The sequence below is a fragment of the Adiantum capillus-veneris genome, chromosome 22 (assembly GCF_014529385.1).
Source record: "Adiantum capillus-veneris isolate H3 chromosome 22, ASM1452938v2, whole genome shotgun sequence".
NCBI lineage: Eukaryota > Viridiplantae > Streptophyta > Polypodiopsida > Polypodiales > Pteridaceae > Adiantum > Adiantum capillus-veneris.
The window spans coordinates 150,122,230-150,145,277 of record NC_140952.1 but is presented as its reverse complement, the minus strand read 5'-3'; the positions used below and the strand labels follow the sequence as shown (position 1 = coordinate 150,145,277).

Sequence of the window (23,048 nt, the reverse complement as noted above, 5' to 3'; positions counted from 1 at the left end):
TTAACTACGTATTTTTCCATTTTGTTATGTAGGAATTTGCATTTACAGAACTCATTTTCTACACAGTCAATCAATGGGAGTGGACTTGCTTAAGCAGTTGCATTGCAATATGCCTCTTCACTCCGATCCCTTCTCCCTTCCTGGAGGTCAAACCATTGGACTAGTAATTGTTGATGAAGTAAATGGCTTTTGCACTGTTGGAGCGGGAAACCTGGTATGGTCTCTTCTTATGCGCATTATTTCTTTGTGCGTGTGTTTGAGAGAGAGAGAGAGAGAGAGAGAGAGATTTATTAATGTCTTTTCAAGGCTGAAATTTGCTTATGAGACAGATTGATATACATTAGTGTGTCGTTCGGCTATCAAGAAGAATGATGACGGTGGTACATACATGTGTGGGTGATGAGGGAGATGGAAAGTCATGGGTGTGAAACTATTTACTAAAGGAGTACAATCATGATATGCATGTCTCTAGCTAGCTCTATCCAGTATTGAATGGGGTTTGTAAGAAATCATGCATGGATAAGGTATGGGATGAACAGTCCACAAAGGATAGACAAACTAGGGTTGTAAGATATCATGTATAAATGGGATGATGAAGGATACTAGCAGGATGATCTGAGAAATCCCTTCCACAAACAGAGTAGTGTATTGGCTGTGTGGAGTTGTGGAGTAGAAGAATAGGACCGTTGTTGTGTAGGGTGCAATTGGAGTGGAAGTGAATGTTGAACTTTGCTCAAGATGAGTGCTCTGAACTATGCTCAAGGGTTTCTTTTACTTACGGAAGGAAGAGCCTTCTGTTCCTTTAGTGAGAGAGTGCAAATGATCACAAACAAAGTGAATGACACTTTGAATGAAGGTGCTAAGATTGAGAGAGAGAGAGAGAGAGAGAGAGAGAGAGAAGAATACGACACAGACGGTTGTCAAACCCTCCTTCAAGGGCCCCCCTCTCTATGGCGAGAGAGATATATGCTATTGATTGCACAAATCTGGTACAATGGTCTAGATGCAATGGACTTGTCGACGATGACGACGACAATGATATAGACGACAAGACGGACTGAAATCTGAAAACGCTAGGGGCTGAAATCTGCAAAGCTAGGGGCGGGATCTATTGTGTCGAAGTGCTAAAAACTGAAAACACTGATGCTAGGGGCTGATCTGTCTTTGGGAATCTGCACAACGCTGATGCAAGATGCAAAAACGCTAGGCCTCATCTGGGATCTGCAAAACACCAGGGCTGATCTGGGACTGTTGAAAACGCTTGGTTGAAACTGAAGCCAAACGCTGGTCTTGATGTGTTGTTGGCTGGAAATGCTAGGTCACCTGCCGGTCTTGTTGAGAAGGTGCACTGTAAGTTGGTGGACTTCTGTTGCCTCTTTTGCCAGAAAGTGCTAGCGCTAGGTTTTTATTTATACATGATTAGCAAAGCTGCCCTACCCAATTTCCCAACAAAGTCACTTATCAATAATAAGTGAAAAATGGATAAAATAGGGAAAATGGGTTTTGTGCACTGTAAAATGCTCATGATGGGTTTTGATTGTAATGTTGATGATCATGCTGTGTGCAACCAGAGGATATGCAACTACCCTAAGTGCCTGGACATTCACGGCTTGCACATAGGCTCACAAAGGTGCTAGAACACTTCCTAAACTGACCTAAACCCTGGACCTGAAGTAGCTTGTCCACAGGCACATAGGGTTAGATGTGCACGTGACATGTTGAGCTAACTAGGTCGTCCTCCATTGCTGGTGATGGGTGACTAGGGGAGTGACTCTCTACGTCTCCATATCACAAGTAGGAAGCGGCCCAATTGACGTTGGTCTCTCTAGTAGAGAAGTGTATTGGCTTTATGGAGTTGTGGATTGAAATTGTAGTTGAGATAGCCCAAACTATGCTTGAGCATTGTGAGCTACCTAGGGCTTGTGGGCAAAGGCTTTTGCCACAATTACCAACATTCTCAACTAGTTTTCTGGTTATAGAGATGCTTTGAACGCTTTGTCTTTTGTCAGCAGTTTGACATCGCTTTCGCGGGAGGGCGTTACTCAGAGCACTCTAAGATTCGGAGAGCTGCCTCTTATTTTAAGGGGAATGCTCGAACTTGGTGGTCCACCTTCTATTAAACGAGACTGCGCCAGTTAAATGGCTGAAATTCAAGAGGCTTTTTATTTCTTCTTGACTGATTCGAGAGTATGAACGCGATATACGAACTGCTTGGAACCATCTTCGGATGACCAAGAAGGATACAGTGGACGCTTATTGCGAGAGATTCTGGAGCTCTTTTCTACCCGCCTCTTCATTTAAGAAGATCTCGTTCAAGGAACAGATTGAGCGGTTTACCTTGGGTCTACCTACAGAGATCCGAGATCACTGCTTGGAACAAAAGTCAACTTCCATTTGGGAGTTGGTGAGTTATGTGAAATGGGGTTTTGCCATTCACTCTGGCAGCTTGACCTACCCCACAAATGAAATCATGACTCAAAGAGCGGAACAGACTTTGACAAATGAAAGTAGAAAGAGGAAGAGCAACCCAGAAAAGAAAGATGCACGACCCAAACTCACTCCTCAGGAGAGAGCTCACTACATCGGGAAGGGAAGTGCTTTGGATGCGGGGAAACTGGACATATCTCCGCGAAGTGCCCTGATAAGGATGACGAGAGGCCTGAGAGTTCGAGAGCAGCTGAGGAACGTGGAAGAAAAGGCAAGATGAAAACAGGAGTGGTTCTAGATTGCGTGCGTACCGATCCCAACATGTTGGACGAGAGTACAGAACTTTGCCGAGCTTGGGGCAAAGTGAAAGACCAAGAAGCCCTGATCTTCTTTCATGGAGGAGCCAAGGCCAACTTCATTTCACCGGAATTGGCGATGCGGCTCGAGATCACTCCCAATCGGATGGGACCACTTGCGGAGGCTGTTCTAGCGGCACCTGGCAGGGACGTAGCCATTACACCTGTCATTGGGAAACTTCGGTTGCACTATCAGGGGTATTTGGGGCATGAGGACTTTTACATAATGCCTTTGGAAGGTTGTAATGTCCTCTTGGGAATTCCCTGGTACCACAAGAACAACGCCGTGGTCGACTATCGGGCGAGGAAAGCGACATTGACCACAGAGAAGGGCAAAACCATTGTACTTGATATTAAACTTAAGGGCGAGTGTGTCCCTATTGTATTGGCTTCGGCCATTTCTAAATTAATGAAATCCAGTATGTTTGTTTACTCGATCTTTTTGAAAGAGTTGAGTGATGAGGATAGGACAAATATGTCTGAACTTGATAAAGAACGCCAAGATTTTCTCCACTCTCATGCCGATTGCTTCTCAGAGGGCCTGCCAGGCGAGTTACCACCCACTCGTCCTGAAGATCATACTATTGATCTGATACCTGGAAGCACACCACCGAACGGGCCACCTTACCATGTGAGCTGAGCCCAGAACGAAGAGATTATGAACCCAGTGAAAGACCTCTTGGAAAAGGGTCTTGTCCAGCCTAGTACTTCACGGTTTTGCTCTCCAGTGTTGTTGGTTTTGAAGAAAGACGGATCTTGGAGAATGTGCATCTATTATAGAGCTCTCAACAAAATCACCATCAAGAACAGATTTCCGATTCCTAAGATCGATGATATACTTGATAGATTACAGGGATCCTCGTGCTTTAGCAGGATCGATTTGAAGAGTGGATATCATCAGATCCGAATCGCGCCGGGAGACGTCTACAAGACAGCCTTTCGGACGACTTTTGGATTATTTGAGTTTTTGGTCATGCTTTTTGGCTTAACCAATGCTCCTGCAACATTTAACCGGATAATGGACATGATTTTTTAAGAGTATAGACTATTTGTTGGCACTTTCTTTGACGATATCATTGTTTTCTCCAAGGATGAGGTTTATAAAACATAGAGATCATCTGCTTCAAGTCTTTCAGGCATTACGAGATCACAAGTTGGTGATTAATGCAAAGAAAAGTGAATTTTTCCTGCCAGAGATACACTTTTTGGGACACATTGTGTCAGCAGCAGGAGTGCAGATGGATCCGGCCAAGATAGAGACTATCCGTGATTGGCCCGATTTGAAGAATGTCCATGAAGTTAGAAGCTTCTTGGGATTGTGCTCGTAATATAGGCGGTTCATTCAAAAGTTTGCAGAGGTTGCTTCCCCTTTGCATATCTTGACACAGAAAGGAGTCCCTTTCTCGTAGAGACCCACAGAGGTGACTGCTTTTCAAACATTGAAAGAGAAATTGACTATGAGACCAGTTTTGACTTTGTCGGACTTGCAGAAGTCATTTGAAGTATATTGTGATGCTTGTGGTCGTAGTCTGGGTGCGGTCTTATTGCAAGAAGGCCATGTCATTGCTTATGAGAGCCGATTGTTCTCAAGGCCGGAATTGACAGCACAGATTTATGAGAAAGAGCTTTTGGCGGTTATCCATGCTCTTACTCAGTGGCGGCACTACCTACTTGGAGCGGATTTTACTGTCTTTACAGACCATCAGAGTTTACGCTACTTCTTGTCACAGAAACAGCTATCGAAAAAGCAGATGCGGTGGGCAAACAATTTGTCACAGTTTCACTTCTAGATTGTCCATGTGCAGGGACATAAGAATTTGATGGCAGATGCTTTGTCTCGGAAGCCGTTGGTTCTGGCTATTTCCGCGATTCACCATAGGAGCTTCGAGGATACGGTCGACCAGTATGCCACAGATACGAATTTTGCAGACGTTTTCACACGGATACGGGATGGGGAGACAGTAGCGGGATATTCCATTCGAGATGGCTACTTGATGAGGAAAACCATGTTGTGCGTTACACAGCCGTTGAGGGAAAAGGTTATGACTGAATGCCACTGTCCGCCTTTTACGGGTCACCGCGGCATTGCTACCACCATGAAAGAGGTAGAGAGATATTTCCTTTGGTCGAGACTCAAGAAGGATGTGGACGAGTTTGTGTGTAGGTGCTTGGTATGCAAGAAGGTAAAGTTTGACAGGCATAAAGCATAGCAATTGTTGCAGCCTTTGCCCATACCCACCCGCCCTTGGGAAAGTATTGCAATGGATTTCTTTTTTGATCTCCCGAGAATCTGAACTGTTATTGATAGATTTAGGTAGCAGGCTCATCTCATTCCAGTGAAGAAAACAATCAAGCTGGATCACTTAGCGAGACTCTTTGTGGCCCAGATTTTTAGATTACATGGCATGCCTGAGACGATTGTCTCCGACAGAGACCCCAGATTCACGAGTTTGTTTTGGAAGGCAATTTGGGAGAACATTGGTACGCGGTTGCAGTTCTCGTCATCTTTCCACCCGCAGACTGATGGGCAATGTGAGATTGCCAATTCAGTGGTTTTAGATTTATTGAAGTCTTATATCTCGGATCAGAAGACTCAATGGGAAAAGTATCTACCTTTGGTGGAATTTGCCTACAACAACACGATACACTCTTCGACGGGGAAGGCGCCATTTGAGATTATTAAAGGTGCTGTGAAGGTTCCACCCTTCCTAAGCACGAAAGATAAGATTTTTGAAGCTGATGAGTATACGTCCGACTTAGACACGGCTTTTGCCAAGGTCCGCGAGGCTTTGCAAAAATCTCAGGAAAGACAGAAAAAGGCAGCGGATCGCCATTGTCGCGATTTGAAATTGAAGAGGATGATTGGGTGCTCTTACGTTTTGAGAAGGCATGTGTGAGAAAGAAGAAGGGAAAGGAGAGGCTTTTTCCAAAGCTTAGTATGAGATACTACGAACCTTTCCAGATCTTCGAAAAGATCAATGATGTCTCCTTCCGACTGAAACTGCCTGACACTTGGAGGATTCACAATGCATTTCATGGGAGTCTCTTGAAACCTTTTAAAGGTGACGTGCCCGAAGATGGGGAGCCCGATGAGCAACCCGAAGTGTAGGAAAACGAGGAGATCCTTGTTCCTGAACAGATTTTGGCACATAAGGACTGAAAGATTAAGGGTAAAGTACGAAGGCGGTTCTTGGTTAAATTCAAGAACTATCCTGCATTGGATGCGAAGTGGATGGAGGAGGAGGACCTAGCAGATACTCCTCAGATTGTGAAACTTTACCTTGAAGCTTTTGGTTTAGCATAGTCTACTCCAAATGGAACCCAGAATTCAGCTTGGTCGGAGATCTGGTCCAGTGGGTTTGCACAAGAGGGGAGTTACTTCGCTCCTTTGTTAACAGATGCCTTGATTTTTAGAATACTAGAGTCACTGATGTCTCTTTGAGCTTCAGGGATACTGAGAGCTGATAGTATTCTGTTGTATGACTTTATGAAATGGAATTCCAGAATATGAAACTGATTGGTTCTTGACTTGTTTTTAAGTGCAGGAACTGATAGACGAAATGACTGTAGCATTTTGGTCTGAATGATCTCGAATAGACATGGTTGCAATAGGGGCTAGTCGATCGGGCATCTATGAGGTCCTGAGTGGATCTAGATGCGATTGCTAACTGCATTGCCGATAAATCATGGTCTAAGATCCGAATGAATGTTGAATGTGATTTGTTATGTGATGTCAAGTGATGTCCTGTGAAGTGACCGTCGAATGGTACATGTACTAGATGTGTGTTCCTAGTGTGTCGTTACTAACAGTCAGTGTCTGCTAAGACAGTTTATGGCCTCTGTCTGTTTTACAAGCGTAATTGAGGGCGATTACAATGCTTTCAAGAGGGGGGGGGGTATGTCACAATCTGGACACGTGGTTGCCCTTGGTACACACACATTTGGCTGGCTGGCTGTAGAGAAACCCTAAATGCTGATGTGGCTGGGTGCACGCGGAAACTGCGGAGGGTATGCCACGTGGCAGGCTGTACGGACGCCAGCGCGTTTTGCGGTGCATATTACGGCAGCTTTTGGCTATGCAATGGACGAGAGAGAGAGAGAGAGAGAGAGAGAGAGAGAGAGAGAGAGAGAGAGAGAGAGAGAGAGCTTTTTATTGCTTTATTCTCTCATGAGAAAGAGAGCCAGTGAGAGAGAGGGAAGCCTCTCTTGCTTTATTTTTCAAAGCTTTTGATTTTCAGCTTTTGGGCTTTGCTTTTGGCAACCCTTGTAAACCTTTATATAGACCCTTGTAAACCTTTTGGGCTCTGCTTTTGACAACCCTTGTAAACCTTTATATAGGTAGTTGGGCTCTCACTTCTCAGAGCATCTGGACGCAGAGTCTGAGAGTGAGTCCCGGCTACCCACTTGTACATTGCAACAAATTAATACAAAAAGAAATACCAAAAGGGGCACCAGTCTTTGGGGCCAATATCTCTAGGCACGGAACTCCGCTGGGCCAGTGTCGAATCAATTGTGAACTGTGAACTGTGAACTGTTTGAAGTGATTATTTGTGGTGTCGTGGTAGATTCTTGACTTGGAGTGTCCAAGTCTGTTACACCTAGACAGATGGTCTTAGGCATGAAGTTACTCAACGACTACCTCCTCACTCCCTCCGCAAATAACTTAAAACGGTCGGGGCCATGAGCTTAGAGGACTGATACTCACTCACCATAGCGCAACCTGCGTCACTTGGAGGTTCTCAACATACAACTATACGCTCCCCAGATACCCGGTCTACATCGTTCAGAGGTTTCCAGCATACAACTAAACGCTCCCCAAACACCTGATGCGTGTTGTCCAAAGGTTTTCTAGCATACAACTAGACGCTCCCCAGACACCCGAGCTTCGTCGTTCAAAGTTTTAGAACAATCATGAACAATCGTGCCAGGAGTAAATTATAAACCATTGAAACCAAAACCAAAATCAAACAAACTTGAATCGGCACCAAGACAAGTTTAAAACAGATAACATCCATTTCAAACAAATTTTAAACAATACTTTTTTTTTTTCCAAGAAAAAGATCCTTCTATTAGTTAATGAAAACTGCCCAAAGGGCTACAACCACCTCTGCAAGAGAGGGCTACAACAAGCATGATGGGGAGACTCTCCCAATGAAAAAACAACATATATACAATGAGGCTAAATCAGGAGATGGGAGGAGGGAAGAGCCCCATAGGTGGACAGTAGTGCCATCTGAGCACCCCCTGGACTATGGTGTAGAAAGGCCCAGGGCGCCAGAGTCGAAGGAAAGCCTCACGGCGCTCCCGCATGCGGTCGGAGCTGCCCTGTAGTCCCTCAAGCTGTCCTCTGAGAGTATGGATCAGCTCTAGCCAAAAGTCACGAAGAGTCTCTGCTGGTGGCACAGGGCGAGCCTCATAGATGCGGAAACAGCAGGCCCGCCAGATGAACCAAAGTGTCAGGCCACTGATGAGCTCCCAACACTCCTCTCTCTCACTGCACCACACCTGTGGAGTAAGCTCTGTAGCAGGCTGGAGTGTAGGACGTCCCCCCTGCATCACTATCATCCTGCTGGTGGAAGATAGCTCAAACTGAAGTGTCGGGCCCGTGAGGGTGGACCAAGCCGCTGCCCCCCAAGTGTATTGTCGAGCCGTGGAGAGAGCAGACATCAGCCGAAGAACTCGTAGCCACACCTGCTGGGCCGAGGGACAGTCCCAAAGACAGTGACGCTGACTCTCCACCAAATGGTCACAAGTTGCACATGTGGCCGAGAGACCACTATGCACTAGCCAGCTCCCTACTGCTGTGGCTCTATGTGCGACCAGCCACTGAAACAAGGTGACTCGCCTCGGCTGTCTGGAGTCCCACAACCTCTCCCAAAAGTCTGCCAAGAACTCAACTGTGAGACCCTCCTCCTGCCAATGACGTGCTACAGCGGGGAGGGCCTCTCTCTGTGCTGCTAGTATATGCCATCCAAGCCGAACAGTGTACTGAAAGAAGGGGACTCCTAGGTGGTCTGCAGAAGAGAAGGGGTCCCTCCATAGCCACTCCCCAGGATCCCGCTGTACTCGTGCCAGTGGACAGCACTCCCAAACCCAAAGCCTCCAGTGTCCAGTCTCAAGAGCTGCTGGGTCAGGGTCTATGACGCAAGTCCTCCCACAGATGCCCACAACTCGGATCCTCTGAAAACAGCACTCTGCTACCTGCGGGGCCTCTATTGCAACTCGCTGTAATCGTCCCCCACCCTGAAGCTCGAAGAACAGGGTTGGGACAGTCTCTGAGCAGGCCCTGACTGAAATGAGAACCTCCAGTCGTGTGAAGGCTCCCATCCACCGGGGTGCTACTGGCTCGAGAGGCGTGAGCCACTCAGCTGGAACTGACTCTGAGATGTCGTGACACATGCTCTGCACCCCTCTCATGCCCTGCAGTTGGAAACCTGTACCTCCTCTGACAAACCTGTGAACTCTAGTCAGTCACCTAGAGAGCGCGCTGGACCTGCTGCCATGGGACCCCAAGAAACATGAGGTCGACTACCAACCAAGTGGCCTCTCTGAGTGCTAACCATGGGGTTCCAGACGAGGGGCTGCCGTAGGCGCTCCTCCGTGCACATCGGCTGTCGCTGCTCCAGGCCACGCCGTAGGAGCTCCCAAGAACAAAGCAAACTCACAGCGAAACGGTCCTCCAGTCTCCTGCTCAAACCAACTCGGCGCATCTCTGTAAAGATCCATTTGGTCGAAGGTTGCCAAGGGCCTCCTGACTGAGGCACCCTGGCACGAAGCCTCTGCAACAAGAACTCCTTCCAGGGCTCCTCACCTGGAAGAAGTCCTTTGACTATGAACTTCCCTAGAAGGGCTCTGCTCTGCTGTGTTGGATCAATGATCCCAAGCCCTCCCTGAGAACAAGGAAGCGTGATGACCAACCAAGCCACCTTGGCTCGGGCCATCTGAGTGTCACGTCCTGACCAGAGGAAGTTCCTAATCAGCTTCTCTACCTGGCTGATACAAGAACTCGAGAAGATCCAACAGGAGGTGATGTACCACATAGTCGCCAACAGCACCTGGTTGGCAACTACTACTCTACCAGCCAGCGACAGACGTGTTGAGCTCCAATGTAACAGCTTTCTCCTGATGGACAGGAGAAGAGGAGCAATCTGTTGCTCAGGAGACAAGTCCAAACCAACCTGACAACCCAAGTATCGAACTGCAGTCCTTGGGGGAATCCACCTGAAACCCTCTCCTGGCATCCAATCTGGCATAGGAGCACTACCAACCGAGAAAGCCACTGTCTTTCTCCAGTTGATCAGTGCGCCCGATGCACAACAGAAGGTCTCCAGAGCCTGCTCACATCTGTGAAGATTGGCCTCCTGGCCATCTAAGTACAAGGCTGAGTCATCGGCAAATTCAGCGTCCAGTAGCTCCTCTCCCCGAATAGGGAGTGCTAAGCCCCGAAGACCAACCTGCCGTGACACCAAAAATCTGCTCATCGCCTCCGCACAGAATAGAAAGAGAAAGGGGGCAAGAGGACAGCCCTGTTTGACCAAGCGTGTGAGCATGAAGCGCTCACTTCTCCCCCCTGCCAAAAGCACCTGACTGTGAGCCTGCCTGTACAAAGCTGACACCCCTCTGATCCAAGCATCTGAGAAGCCCATCCTGCGAAGAGTGCCCTCTAGAAAGTCCCAGTCAACTCGGTCGTAGGCCTTCTCAAAATCGAGAAGAAGAATCACAAGGTCCTCACCATGGAGCCGTGCCAGGGCAGAAGCCTCCCAAAAAGTAAAGATGTTGTCAAGGATACTGCGTTCCTTGACAAAACCTGTCTGAGTCCCATGTATAAGGCTCTCTAAAAGTGGCTGAATCCTCAAACTCAGAGCCTTGGCAAGAATTTTGTAGGTTGAGTTGAGGATGGTGATGGGGCGCCACTGTCGAATCTCATCCAAGGAGCCACCCTCCTTGGGAATGAGGAAGATCAGGCCCTCGCTCATGCTGTCAGGCATCACTCCTGTGTGCAAAATAAAGCACTACAAAGATCTGGGCCAAGCAGGTCCCAGTACTCCAAGAAAAAGCTGGGAGTCAACCCATCCTCACCTGGACAGCTACCACGAGGGAGGGCCCTCAGAGCTGTGTCTCCTCAAGCTGAAGTGGCATCTCTAGCCTCTGGCGCATCTCCTCTGTCACAAGACATGGCACCTGTGCCCAAACTTGCTCCCTGCATGCATCCTGCCGCTCTGACTGAGGCTCAGCCGACAGTAACTCACGGTAAAAGTTAGTAGCGACTGCACGCATATCCTCGAGCTCACAAGCAACTGACCCATCGGGCCTCCTCAACTGACTGACCTTGGCATGCGAATGCCGAGGCCGCACTGTCCCAAAGCACTAGTCACTCTGTCACCCACCTGAGTCCACTGAGATGCCTATTGGTGGAAGGCAAACTCATGACGCCTCTCCTCTGTGCTCGAGCCTGCTGTAACTGCTCCTCCAACCATGGACTGTCTGGATGCTGCTCCTGCATCCTCTGCAGTGAAGCAATGCCCCGTCTGAGACGCTGCTCCGCCTCTCTCGCTGCAGCCCGGCGAGCCAGAGACTCCTGAAGAAAAAAGTGGCTAAGCTGAGCTAGGCCTGAGGCCACTCCGTCTGCAGGTGAATCTTGTCTGTCCATACCCTCTGTCCAGAGAGCCTCTACCCTCTCTCTGAGTGCTGAGTCCAACAAGACCCTCTTTGGGATGCGGAGCATCGTGCTCCCACTCCTCTAAATGTCTACCACTGTGAGGATCACTGGTGCATGGTCCGAGAAGGAAGTCCCTGCCAGGATGCCCTCTGAACTCCCCAAGTCACTGAAGTGGTCACTAGTGTAGAAGCGATCTATCCGCGATAGATTCACTCCTCCCACTCTGCGGTCCGATCTAGAGAAGGCAAGACTGTCTGGGGGCCTCACAAAACGTGAGTGCTGCCATGTATCTGAGACCCTCAAAGTCATACAAAACCTCTCCCAAGCTACCAACTCGACCCCATGCACAGTAGCATGGCTGCCACCAATCCTGTCAGAAGGGTCCTCCAACATGTTGAAGTCCCCTCCTATACACCAATGAACGGCCTGCGGCAAAGACTCAACAATCTGTGACCAAAACTCTGCACAAGCACTCGCCACATTGGGCGCATAGATGTTCAGGAAGCCCACAAGGCCACCCTGAACCTGCATAGTAATCCACTGAGCCCTGCCTGGCACAATAATCCCTCTGCCTACAATGGCCTGCTACAATGAGTCCGCAATAGTCATACATACCCCTCCCTGGATGCCTCCAGGTCCAAAAGCAGCTGACCAAAAGGTATCATACCGTCCACGCAAAATTTGACCACAATGCCGAATGCGGCTCTCACACAGATGGTGCTCCTGAAGCATAAGGAGATCTCTCTCTCCTCCCACAAGGCAACGCTGAAGCTCCTGACGCAATCGGCCTCGTTGTCGCTGAAACTGGGGCCCACCTAGTCCCTGCACGTTCCATGAGACGATCCTCATGGGGAGCGACAGAGAACAGATGCTGCCGCAGCAGCAAGACGGGCTATCTTCGAGGTAGGCTTGGATGGGGAGTAATCCGCATCCGAGCGTCCTCTAGATAGGCGTGACTGCAGTGAGTGCCTAGCCCAAGCCCAGGCAGAGCGAGCCGTACGTAACGCAACCTCCTCTGTCCAGGAGTCCTCATGAATGTATACATAGCAAGGCAAACACTGCGTATTAGCAAAGAAGTACACCACAATGTGCCTACATCTTGCTGAGTCTGGGGGTGTCACCGCAAACTTGGCCAATGGCCACAGAGTCTGTAGCATATCTGTAACTCCAAGTTCTCCCATGTGGTGAGAGAACTCTAAGACCTGTGTATGCAACCATCCCACCACTGAGTCAAGGGACCACTCTGTTTCGGTCCTACCACAGAGGGGGAAGGAGAAACCAACTGCTGAGTCCAGGGCCTCTGTCCGCCTAGCGGCGAGGAACAAAACATGGACCCTGAAACAGGCTGCCTCATGGTCTGCTGCGGAGTTGTCGAGAAAATGAGTGAACCCATAGTCATAGAAGTCCCAGCGGCGTCTGATGTCAATGCTCGTCAGCCCATGAGGGATGGCTGCAAGGGAGGATGTCTGAATCTGTAGAGGGGGCCGCAAGAAGGGCTGACCCTCTCGCGCTAGGCGACTTGTGGCAAAGGCGCTGCCAAGAGATCTCCTAGCCGCCGGAGAGGAACCAGTCGCCTGAGCCGACTGAGGAACTGGAGCAGGAGGAGGAGAGGGAGCTGGGGAGAGTGGCGGAGAAGAGGGGCTGGATGGGGCGACAGAGGTAGAGGGGCGGGGTGGAGAGGCGATGGGAGCAGAAGGCGGGGAGGATGAGGCAGAGGGAGGAAACTGTGGGGGGGGGGGGAGCGGCTGTCGAGGGAGAAGCGGAGGTGGAGGCTGGCGTAGGGATCTCCTCCTGCTCAAGAGGACCAAAACGGTTCCCCGTGGGAACCCACTACTGGTGAGTAGGCACCTGAGGGCCACTCTGAGTGCCAGGCTGACGCTGTGGCCCCTGGCGTCGGCGGCCACAGGCCTGCTGCCACCCCTCCTCTGCTGGAGCCCAGGCTCGGAGGGTGGCTCTGCATCTGTACGCTATGCCGCTGGCTGTGGCTGCGGGCCAGCCCTGGTAGGCTGGGGCTGAGGTTGTGGTGCAAGTTGCGGCCTCCTCCGTGGATAGGCCTTCGCTAGATGGCCCATCTGGCTGCAAATGAAGCACTGGTTCGGGAGGCCCGAGTACTCCACACTCTGTCGAAACCAACCCCTTCTCACCCGAGGTAGAAGGATAACCTTCGGGAGCGTGTGGGTATCTCTGACCAAAACTCGAACTGAGGGAATGCCAACCGCCTTGGCAGCTACTGATGTTGCCGTACGAGGTGTCTCCAGGACGTTGCCCATTGGCTGGAACCGATCCTGGAAAGAAAGTGGTAGGTCTCTCGTTAACCCAGAAAGAAAGGACTCAGAGGGGGATGTCTGCCTCTCTCTAGAAATCGAAGCTGGGTCAAAACATGTCGCACTGTCTAAGTGGGCTGTGAGGCTCGGATGGCAAGTGGACTCATAGCTATGACCTTGGACGCCATCCGGAGGACTCAAATCGATTGGTAGTAACCCGTCCGAGAATGTGGACATCCAAAATCTTTCCCACCTCTGCGAGAAGGCGGGCCTGGAGAAGGTCTCGCAGCTCTCCTCTGCTAGGTCGGGTGCCGAGAATCTTGCAGATGACCGAGGCATAGTTACCTGGAACGCGGAATGGGAACGGCGACGGGATCCCCGCGGAACGGGGGAATGGCTAGGGGTCCGGAACGGGAACGGCGCGGAACGGGAGGTATAAAAAACACCCAAATAGTGCATTTTTTAGCTCCTTGTGTTTAAATACAACGAGTATTAGAGTGCTTTGACTCTAATACTCACAAAAAACTCGTTTTGAAGACCATTCAACCTTGCTATGACTAGATGATGAGAGAGAGAGAGAGAGAGAGAGAGAGAGAGAGAGAGAGAGAGAGATTTGAGAGAGTGGGAGGGAGAGGAAGAGAGCTTGAAGGCTTGAAGCCTTGAGCCTTGAGAGAGTGAGTCTTGAGAGGGAGAGATCTTGAGAGTGTGAGAGGGGGAGAGCTTGAGCCTTGAGGATTAGCTTGTGGAGAGAAAGGGGGAGGGGGGTGCATTTTATGAGTCCTTGAGGCCTTTTACACTTCAAAAAGAAGGCCAAACATTTACTTCAATTTTTTCAATTTTTGCCAAATTTGTTTGTAGCCATTGGCTGTTCCACGGGGTTCCGGAACGTTCCGGAACGGCCCGTTCCGGTTTGACTTGGCCACTCGGACGTCGGAACGTTCCGGGACCGTTCGGAACGTTCGGGAGGGAAAAATGCTCCCGAACGTCGGAACGAGGGCTAGGGGCGTTCCCCGGTAACTTGGACCGAGGTCGCCTGCAATCGCTCTACCTTGGCGGCAAGGCTCGCTTGCTTTGTAGGCGAGAGAGCAAGTCGAATGGTGGGCTGAGCGGGGTCGGGCGAGGGGGCTTCTGGCGAGTCCCTCTGTTGCGAAGCTGGAGCCTCCATCTGTGTCTACTGCTGTGGCGTAAGAAGAGGACGACGGGAGGGTGTTGCAAAAGGGCGTGCCAACACTGCTCCAAGGAGTTGGAACAGATGCCGAAAGTGCCGAATCTGCAGGGAGCAACCGAGGCGGAGGGTCCAAACTGATGGGTGAACGGGGTGAATGGGGGGGGGGGGGGGGGGGGATAAAGCGGGTTGGGGCTGAGGGCTGAGGGCATGCGGCGGCAGCAGGGGTTGAGGCTGAGGGGCGTGCGGCGGCAGCACGGGCTGAGGGCTGGCGGACTGGCTGGAACAGGGCAGCGTGTGGGGGGGGGGGGCAGCAGGGGCTGAGGGCAGTGCGAGGGAGGGCAGCGGGCAGCACGCGAGGTCGGGGGGGGGGGGGGGGGAGGCGATGGCGATGGCGATGGCGATGGCGCAGCGTGAGTGTACAGCAGCAGCGAGCAAGCGCGTTGATTGGCGTAATGTTAAACAATACTTTCTGAAACAAAGTTCAAAAAGTATCTAAATACAAAGCAATTAGAAAATTTATTCGGGGTTTTGTTCGGATAGTGAATCTTTAAGGACGATTGGCTTGTCCGTCCGAATCAGTGAGTGATTGTACGGTTCTGGATCTGGAGTGTCGCATCATTTTGTCAAAGGTGGTAGTGGAAGATGCAATGAGGACAAGAACTGACTTGTGATCCGGTGGGTACCTTGACTCCGATCTAGAACACCTGCAATGCCAAACACATGAACAAGGCACACTTGTCGAGAAGAGAGATCACTCAGGTAGAAAGAGATTGGACATCTGAGAATGAGAGAGAGAGAGAGAGAGAGAGAGAGAGAGAGAGAGAGAGAGAGAGAGAGAGAGAGAGAGAGAGAGAGAGAGAGAGAGATCTGGGAAAGGCTCTCCATGCTGATAACAAATTTGCTGATACAAGTGACCAAGGGTGGTCCAGCATAGAACTGACATGCCCAATGGATAGACCCGGGGCACACACAACTGCGACTGCTACTGACACTGCCAACTGCTCCTGCACAGGAGACCACTGACACGGCCTCGGCATGTGCATCACCTCCAACATGCTCTGAGATCATAGATTTGGTGCATCTCCTCCTGGCTAGATCTAGATGTGGATCTGGATCTCGGTCGAGGAGACCTGCTACTGCATGGGCACACGGCCTGTGAAAGACCGCCGTGAGATAGCGCTGCACCGTAGAGGTGATCTCCAAGCAATGCATTTGCTACCCATGAAAAACGTTGGGTGTCACGTGACACATCCCAACCCTATGTGTCAGTGGACAAGCTACACTACAACAGGGTTCAGTCAGTTCAGTCAAGTCTAGATTAGCAATGATCTGGCACTTTTGTGAGTCTATTCGTAGACCGTGCATGCCCAGTCACTTAGCATAGATGCATATCCTCCGGTTGCACATAGCATGATCATCGGAATTCCCATCAGAACCCATTTGCATCAGTTAGGGGAATTTTCCAGTGCATTTAGCCTATTTTCCTATTTATTGGGATTTTCACTTATTATTTTTTAGTGACTTTCCAAGAAAAGTAGGTAGGGCAATTTTGCTAAGTTAATATATAAGCAAACCCAAGTTAGCACTTTCTGGCAGAAGAGGCAGCAGGAGCTTCCCGCTCAACAGGCAACTTCTCAGCAGTACCCCCCCCTCATGACCTGCCATCGCCATACCTCCCACTTCCTTGGCGTTTTCACAGAGCATCAGCATCACCTGAAGTATTCCCCCTTCTGGCGTTAGTCCCTTGCAGATCAACCCCGCCCTCGGTGTTTTTCCCGCGACAGAACCACATCAGCATTAGCGTTTTCCCACAGTTCAGCCTGGTAGCGTTTTTGCCTTTCCTCAGCCATACGAGATCCCATGGCGATTTCAGCCTTTGCTTGATTGCCCTCACTCCCCAAGTCATCTAGCAGTTGCAGATTCATCCCGTTTGTAGCAGCAGTACCCATAGCCTTACGTTTTTGAACCAGCGTTTTCAGCCATAAAACGCAGTAGCACCTCTGCCATTCCAGCGTTTTTGGATCAGCAATTCAGCATTGGAAAACGCAGCATTATCAGCAGATGAAGCACAGCAGATCAGCCCGAGATTGGTCGCAACAGTTCCCCTATCTTTAGCCCAAGAAAACGCAGCCAAAACAGTCATTTTCAGCCACCAAAACAGCCCCCGAATTCAGCGATTAGAAGCCTACAGATTTCAGCCATTGAGTCGTCGTCGTCATCACCGTCGTCACCATCGGCATAGTTGCATTGCATCAGTCTATTGCATTCGCATTGTACACCTTTGTGCAATCAAAGTAGACCACTCTCGCCGACGAGAGTGGGGCCTTCGGAGGAGGGTTTTACAACCTCTCGGTGTCTTCTCTCTTCTCTTTCCTTCTCTTAGTCTCATTCACTTGCACGCACAATATCCACTCACTTTGTTCGTGATCATAGCACTCTCCACAAGACGGAAAGCTCTCTCTTTCCCTAAGAACTAAAAGGAACCTTGAGCAATAAAGATCACTAATCTTGAGAAAATACAACATTCATTCCGCTGCACCTTACATTGGTATCAGAGCTTTGGAAGTGTTCTGCAGTACTCAAGGAAAGAACCACAATAATTTTTTTTGCTTGTTGCGATCGCACGAACCGAAGTTTACTTGGGCGTGGCGATTCCTAATCGTGTTTTGTTGAAGAGTGAAAGGAATCCGAAGAAAGAAGGGTTTGTTTAGCCTGCCCTTGTGTCTCTTTTCACTCATCGAGAGTGGACCGTGCACTTAGCGGCCGGCCAATCGACGTGAGCGCAAGGCCGCCAAGCAGTGCGCCTGCGCAGAAAAGGGTAGAACTTTGGTGAAGAGAAGATCCTTCTCCAATGCGATCTACAAGCGAAAGAAAACCTCAAGAACCCCAAGCACCCAAGTACCTCAAGACTCAAGAACCTCAAGAACCCAAGATTCTCATGAATCAAGGACCTCAAGAACCTCAAGACCCTCAAGAACCCAAGTTCCTTGCAAGCTTAAGACCCCAAGATCATAGTGCATGGTCGTCACCCGAAGCGGCATGGATACTTCGCATTCAGGTGATGAGCATGAGAGAGGCGACGAAGGATTCTCCCCACCAGGAGATTTTTCCAACCCTCCCCCTTCGCCATCTACGCCAGACCCTATGGAGGCAATGATGAAGTAGATGATGGCCATGATGGATAGACAAGAAGACAAGCGCCTTGCTTTGGAACGCGAGCGCGACGCAAGAAAAGAAAGAAAAGAACTAAGGAAGGAAGAAGCGGCAGCACGAAATGTAGCATTGGAGGCCGATCGTGCCGCTCATAGATTGGCTTTGGAGGCCGAGCGTGAGGATCGACGAGAGCTATGCACTCAAGAATTGATTGCCCAAGTCCTAGCCTCAAAGACCAAACCACCCAAAGATCGTGGAAGTTCGTCAGGTGGCGCAAGCCATGACGCGGATTCCAACCATCCAGTCACAGAAAAGTTGATTTTCAGTAAGTATGACGGTAAGATGGATGCTACAGTTATTCATTCTTGGTTGCATCAATTTAATGCTTATTTTGCGACAACTAAGAAGACGAGCAATAGCAAAGTTTTGACGACATCTATGTACCTTGCCGGTGATGCCATTAATTGGTACCACGCATGGCAAGAGGCACAGCTAGCCGCGCACCTTGAGGCAGCCCGACGATTTCATGCCCCTCTTTTAGTTGGGCTAATTTCCAAGACAAGCTCAAGGCGCGGTTTATGCCACCTCAGTACCTCGCACGATTGAAGGACGATTGGCGCGCTCTCAAGAAAAATGGTATGCCGGTCATGTCTTTTTTCTAATCGTGTTTTGCAGCTAGGTACCCAACTACGCATGTCGGATGATGAGCGCAAAGAGGCTTTTCTCTTTAGATTGGACGAGTATGTCAAGTACGATGTCGAGGTATTTGATCCAATCGATCTCAACAAGGCGGTAGCGATTGCTCTCGCACAAGAGATGAAGCACAACAAGGGAAAGCCTAAGGAGAACAAGACTTCTACAAGTACCTCGCAGACTTCTCAAAACCCTCAGAACGGTAAGAACGGTAAGAATGATAACTCTTCTAACCAATCTACCAACAGTATCTCATCAAAGAATTCTTCCAATGAATCTAAGGGTAAAGCTAACACAACTGCTAAACCTAAGCTTACTCCATATGAAAAGGTAGCACAAGGAATTGTAGGAGGATACATCACTTCTGAAGAACAAATCACTTATTCTAAAGAAGGTCGTTGTTTTCATTGTCACATTAAGGGTCACATCAAAAGAATATGTCCTAAGCTTGAATCGAATGAATCTAAAGAACCCACAGCACCCACTACATCTGTCAATGCACGATTGTGCCCGAAGTTTCTCAAGACCCTCCCATTGATGATTCTCTCATTAAATGTTATGGTCATACGTCGGGGCACCGTTTTGTCAATTTGTTTGACCCAGGTAGTATGCATGATGTGATCAGTTTCTCTCTTGTTGAGAGAGCCCGCCCAGCGTAACCGCAAAACGTTTCAGACCTGAAACGTTTCACCCGAAACGTTTCACCCAAGCGAGGAGCCTCGGTGAAACGTATGACTGAAATGCCTTTTTAGGGTGTATATAGTATTATATATATATATAGAATAGGTGTGCACATGTTAAAAACCCCCAAAAATTTTAGGCGTTCCAGCAGAGGCGTTTCACGTGCATGCTGAAACGTTTCAGGCTTTTCACGTTTCACCCTTGCCGAAACGCGTTTCGCGGTTTCGCTAAGTCCGCCTCGAAGTTAGTCCGAGATCTCCTATCGAGGTCTCTGGCTTTCATCCCGTATGGACGCTCTCATCACGGAGGAGTGCCTTGATGTGCTGTTTGCACTTCAACAGACTGCCTTCACTGGAAGATTTGTTGTTTCTCCGCTCTCAGGATGTGATATGATTTTAGGCATTAAGTGGTTTCGTGAGACTGATGCTGTCATAAAATTTGCGGCTAACACTATAACTCTCAATGCCAAAAGTGATTCTCCTACTATCTTTCATGGAGTGGACACTGTTCCTTCTCTATCTCTCATTGCTAATATGCAGGACAAGATTGAAAGGATTCAGGATAAGGAGATTCTTTCAATCTCTTTTTCTCCACAGCATGATACACAGAACTTGCATGATTATGAGAAGCATGATGATTTGAAGGATAATGATTTGTATGATGCTTTGGATGAAAAAGACAAGCATGATGAATTGCATGAAGATGATGTGATTGTTCACAAGGATGATGTGTTAGTTGATGCTTTTTCTAGCGAAGCTAACCTCGTTGTAGAATCGATCAATCACCAAGAATCGATATTGGCTCTGGAGTCGAGGTCCACAGATCCCCCACAAGACGATTCGATAGATCCCGCAGAAGCGATCTTGGCTCTCGAGCCTTGGTCCAAAGAACCATCATAGGAAGTATTATGTGTTCGCATGATTGATACACACGCATTGTTCGAGTGTTTCATTCGTGAAGGTTTCCAGTATTTTAGTCAGCATCGTTATGTGATCCCTTTTCCTAGGCATGACATATTGTATGTTGAGCACGTTTCTCTCATGGATGAGCACGAATGTATGCGGATTGTTCATGAAAAGTTGAAATGTTTGTATGTCAGGAAGTAACATTCCATGTCTCTTCCTTGGCATGACACAGTTTCCGAACGAGCACATGATAGTATGAGCACCAAGCATGGGCATTTCCATTGTGATTTGCCATAGTTGATTGATTTAGATCAAACAGAAAAGATTCGAGCGCATTGTTTGCATGTGTTTGATGAACGGGTTGTCACTCCGTCTCTATGTTCATCTACATTGCATACAGTCTTTAGAGAAGACGAGATTTTTTTCCTTCACTTTACATGGAATAGGTATGTTCATGGTTTTGTGTTGGAGATGGTTTCAGGAATTTTTAGCCATGGAGATTCTTAAAGATGAAAGAAGCAGGACTCTAGACAAAGTGGAAGCATCAAAGGAGCCATAGAAGACTTTGAGTCGCTTTCGACGTGGCCCAAAGAAGCAAGCGTTGCAAACCTTTATGAAGTTCAAGTACCGCGCGACCCACACATCAGAGTGGGTCGGCGAAGAGTTCCTTCCAGGATTCCGGATGCTGTTGGCGATCTCCCTTGACGCCATACAGTTCGGTACCAGTATCTCACTTTGAAAAGGAGGGGATGTCACGTGACACATCCCAACCTAGTGTCCGTGGACAAGCTACACCACAGCAGGGTTCAGTCAGTTCAGTCAAGTTTAGATTAGCAGTGATCTGGCACTTTTGTGAGTCTATTCGTAGACCGTGCATGCCCATTCACTTAGCATAGATGCATATCCTCCGGTTGCACACAACATGATCATCGGAATTCCCATCCGAATCCATTTGCATCAGTAGGGGAATTTTCCAGTGCATTTAGCCTATTTTCCTATTTATTGGGATTTTCACTTATTATTTTTAAGTGACTTTCCAACAAAAGTAGGTAGGGCAATTTTGCTAAGTTAATATATAAGCAAACCTAAGTTAGCACTTTCTGGCAGAAGAGGCAGCAGGAGCTTCCCGCTCAACAGGCAACTTCTCAGCAGTACCCCCCGCTCATGACCCGCTATCGCCATACCTCCCACTTCCTTGGCGTTTTCACAGAGCATCAGCATCGCCTGAAGTCTTCCTCCTTCTGGCGCTAGTCCCTTGCAGATCAACCCCGTCCTCGGTGTTTTTCCTGCGACAGAACCACATCAGCATCAGCGTTTTCCCACAATTCAGCCTGGTAGCGTTTTTTCCTTTCCTCAGCCATACGAGATCCCATGGCGATTTCAGCCTTTGCTTGATTGCCCTCACTCCCCAAGTCATCTAGTGGTTGTAGATTCATCCTGTTTGTAGCAGCAGTACCCATAGCCTTAGCGTTTTTGAACCAGCGTTTTCAGCCATAAAACGCAGTAGCACCTCTGCCATTCCAGCATTTTTGGATCAGCAATTCAGCATCGGAAAACGCAGGATTATCAGCAGATGAAGCACAACAGATCAGCCCTAGATTGGTTGCAACAGCTCGCCTATCTTTAGCCCAAGAAAACGCAGCCAAAACAATCATTTTCAGCCACCGAAACAGCCCCCGAATTCAGCGATTAGAAGCCTACAGATTTCAGCCATTGAGTCGTCGTCGTCATCACCGTCGTCACCATCGGCATAGTCGCATTGCATCAGTCCATTGCATTCGCATTGTTCACCTTTGTGCAATCAAAGTAGACCACTCTTGCGGACGAGAGTGGGGCCTTCGGAGGAGGGTTTTACAACCTCTCGGTGTCGTATCTCTTCTCTCTCCTTCTCTCAGTCTCATTCACTTGCACGCACAGTATCCACTCACTTTGTTCGTGATCATAGCACTCTATACAAGACGGAAAGCTCTCTCTTTCCCTAAGAACTAAAAGGAACCTTGAGCAATAAAGATCACTAATCTTTAGAAAATACAACATTCATTCTGCTGCACCTTACATTGGGGCTGAACTGCTGAGCAAAAACGCTGGGCTGATCCATGCCAAAAACATTGGCTGATCTGCAGCAAAATGCTGGCTGCTCTGCCTCTGGACCAAGTCCCCTTGGGGCATCCAAGGGACGGCGCCCCCCTCTGGGCTATACTGCTATGCTATAAGAGGTGACCCTCCCCTTGGCTATATAGGCCATACATCAGCCTGCCCGACCCAGCCCTTTACCTCCAAGACCTTGGGAAAAAAGGGAGAATAGTTGTAGAGGGTAGCAGATGACCATAGTGCTTAGGGAAAAAATATGACAAGCCTGCAGGAGTACTAAGGACCATGGAACCAAGCCAAAACCCGAGCTAAACATGGCGAGATGTAACAGGCTTGGACACTCCAAGCGAGAAATCAATAGCAACATACAAATAGAAGCTTCAAAATCATTGAACTTTAATAAAAAATATTAAAAAAAATTATATATATATAATATATATATATATATATATATATATATATATATATATAGAGAGAGAGAGAGAGAGAGAGAGAGAGAGAGAGAGAGAGAGAATCGACACGGCCCGGCGTAGGTTCGTGCACAAAGGTATTGGCCCCAAAGTTTGGCCCCCCTTTCGGTATTTCTTTATCATTAATCATTGCAAAGTACAACTCTCGAGGGACCTCTGCTCTTAGACTCTATGTCCAGAT

General features: G+C 48.8%; 1 pseudogene across 1 annotated transcript in view; it reads left to right on the top strand.

Moving 5' to 3' along the window:
- The window catches only part of LOC147430425 (nicotinamidase 1 pseudogene), an 82,509-nt pseudogene that overhangs the window by 5,792 nt on the left and 53,669 nt on the right, over positions 1–23,048 (top strand). The window contains exon 2 of the transcript XR_015185801.1: positions 33–214. The product of XR_015185801.1 is annotated as a nicotinamidase 1 pseudogene (transcript). The remainder of the gene's footprint in view (positions 1–32; positions 215–23,048) is intronic.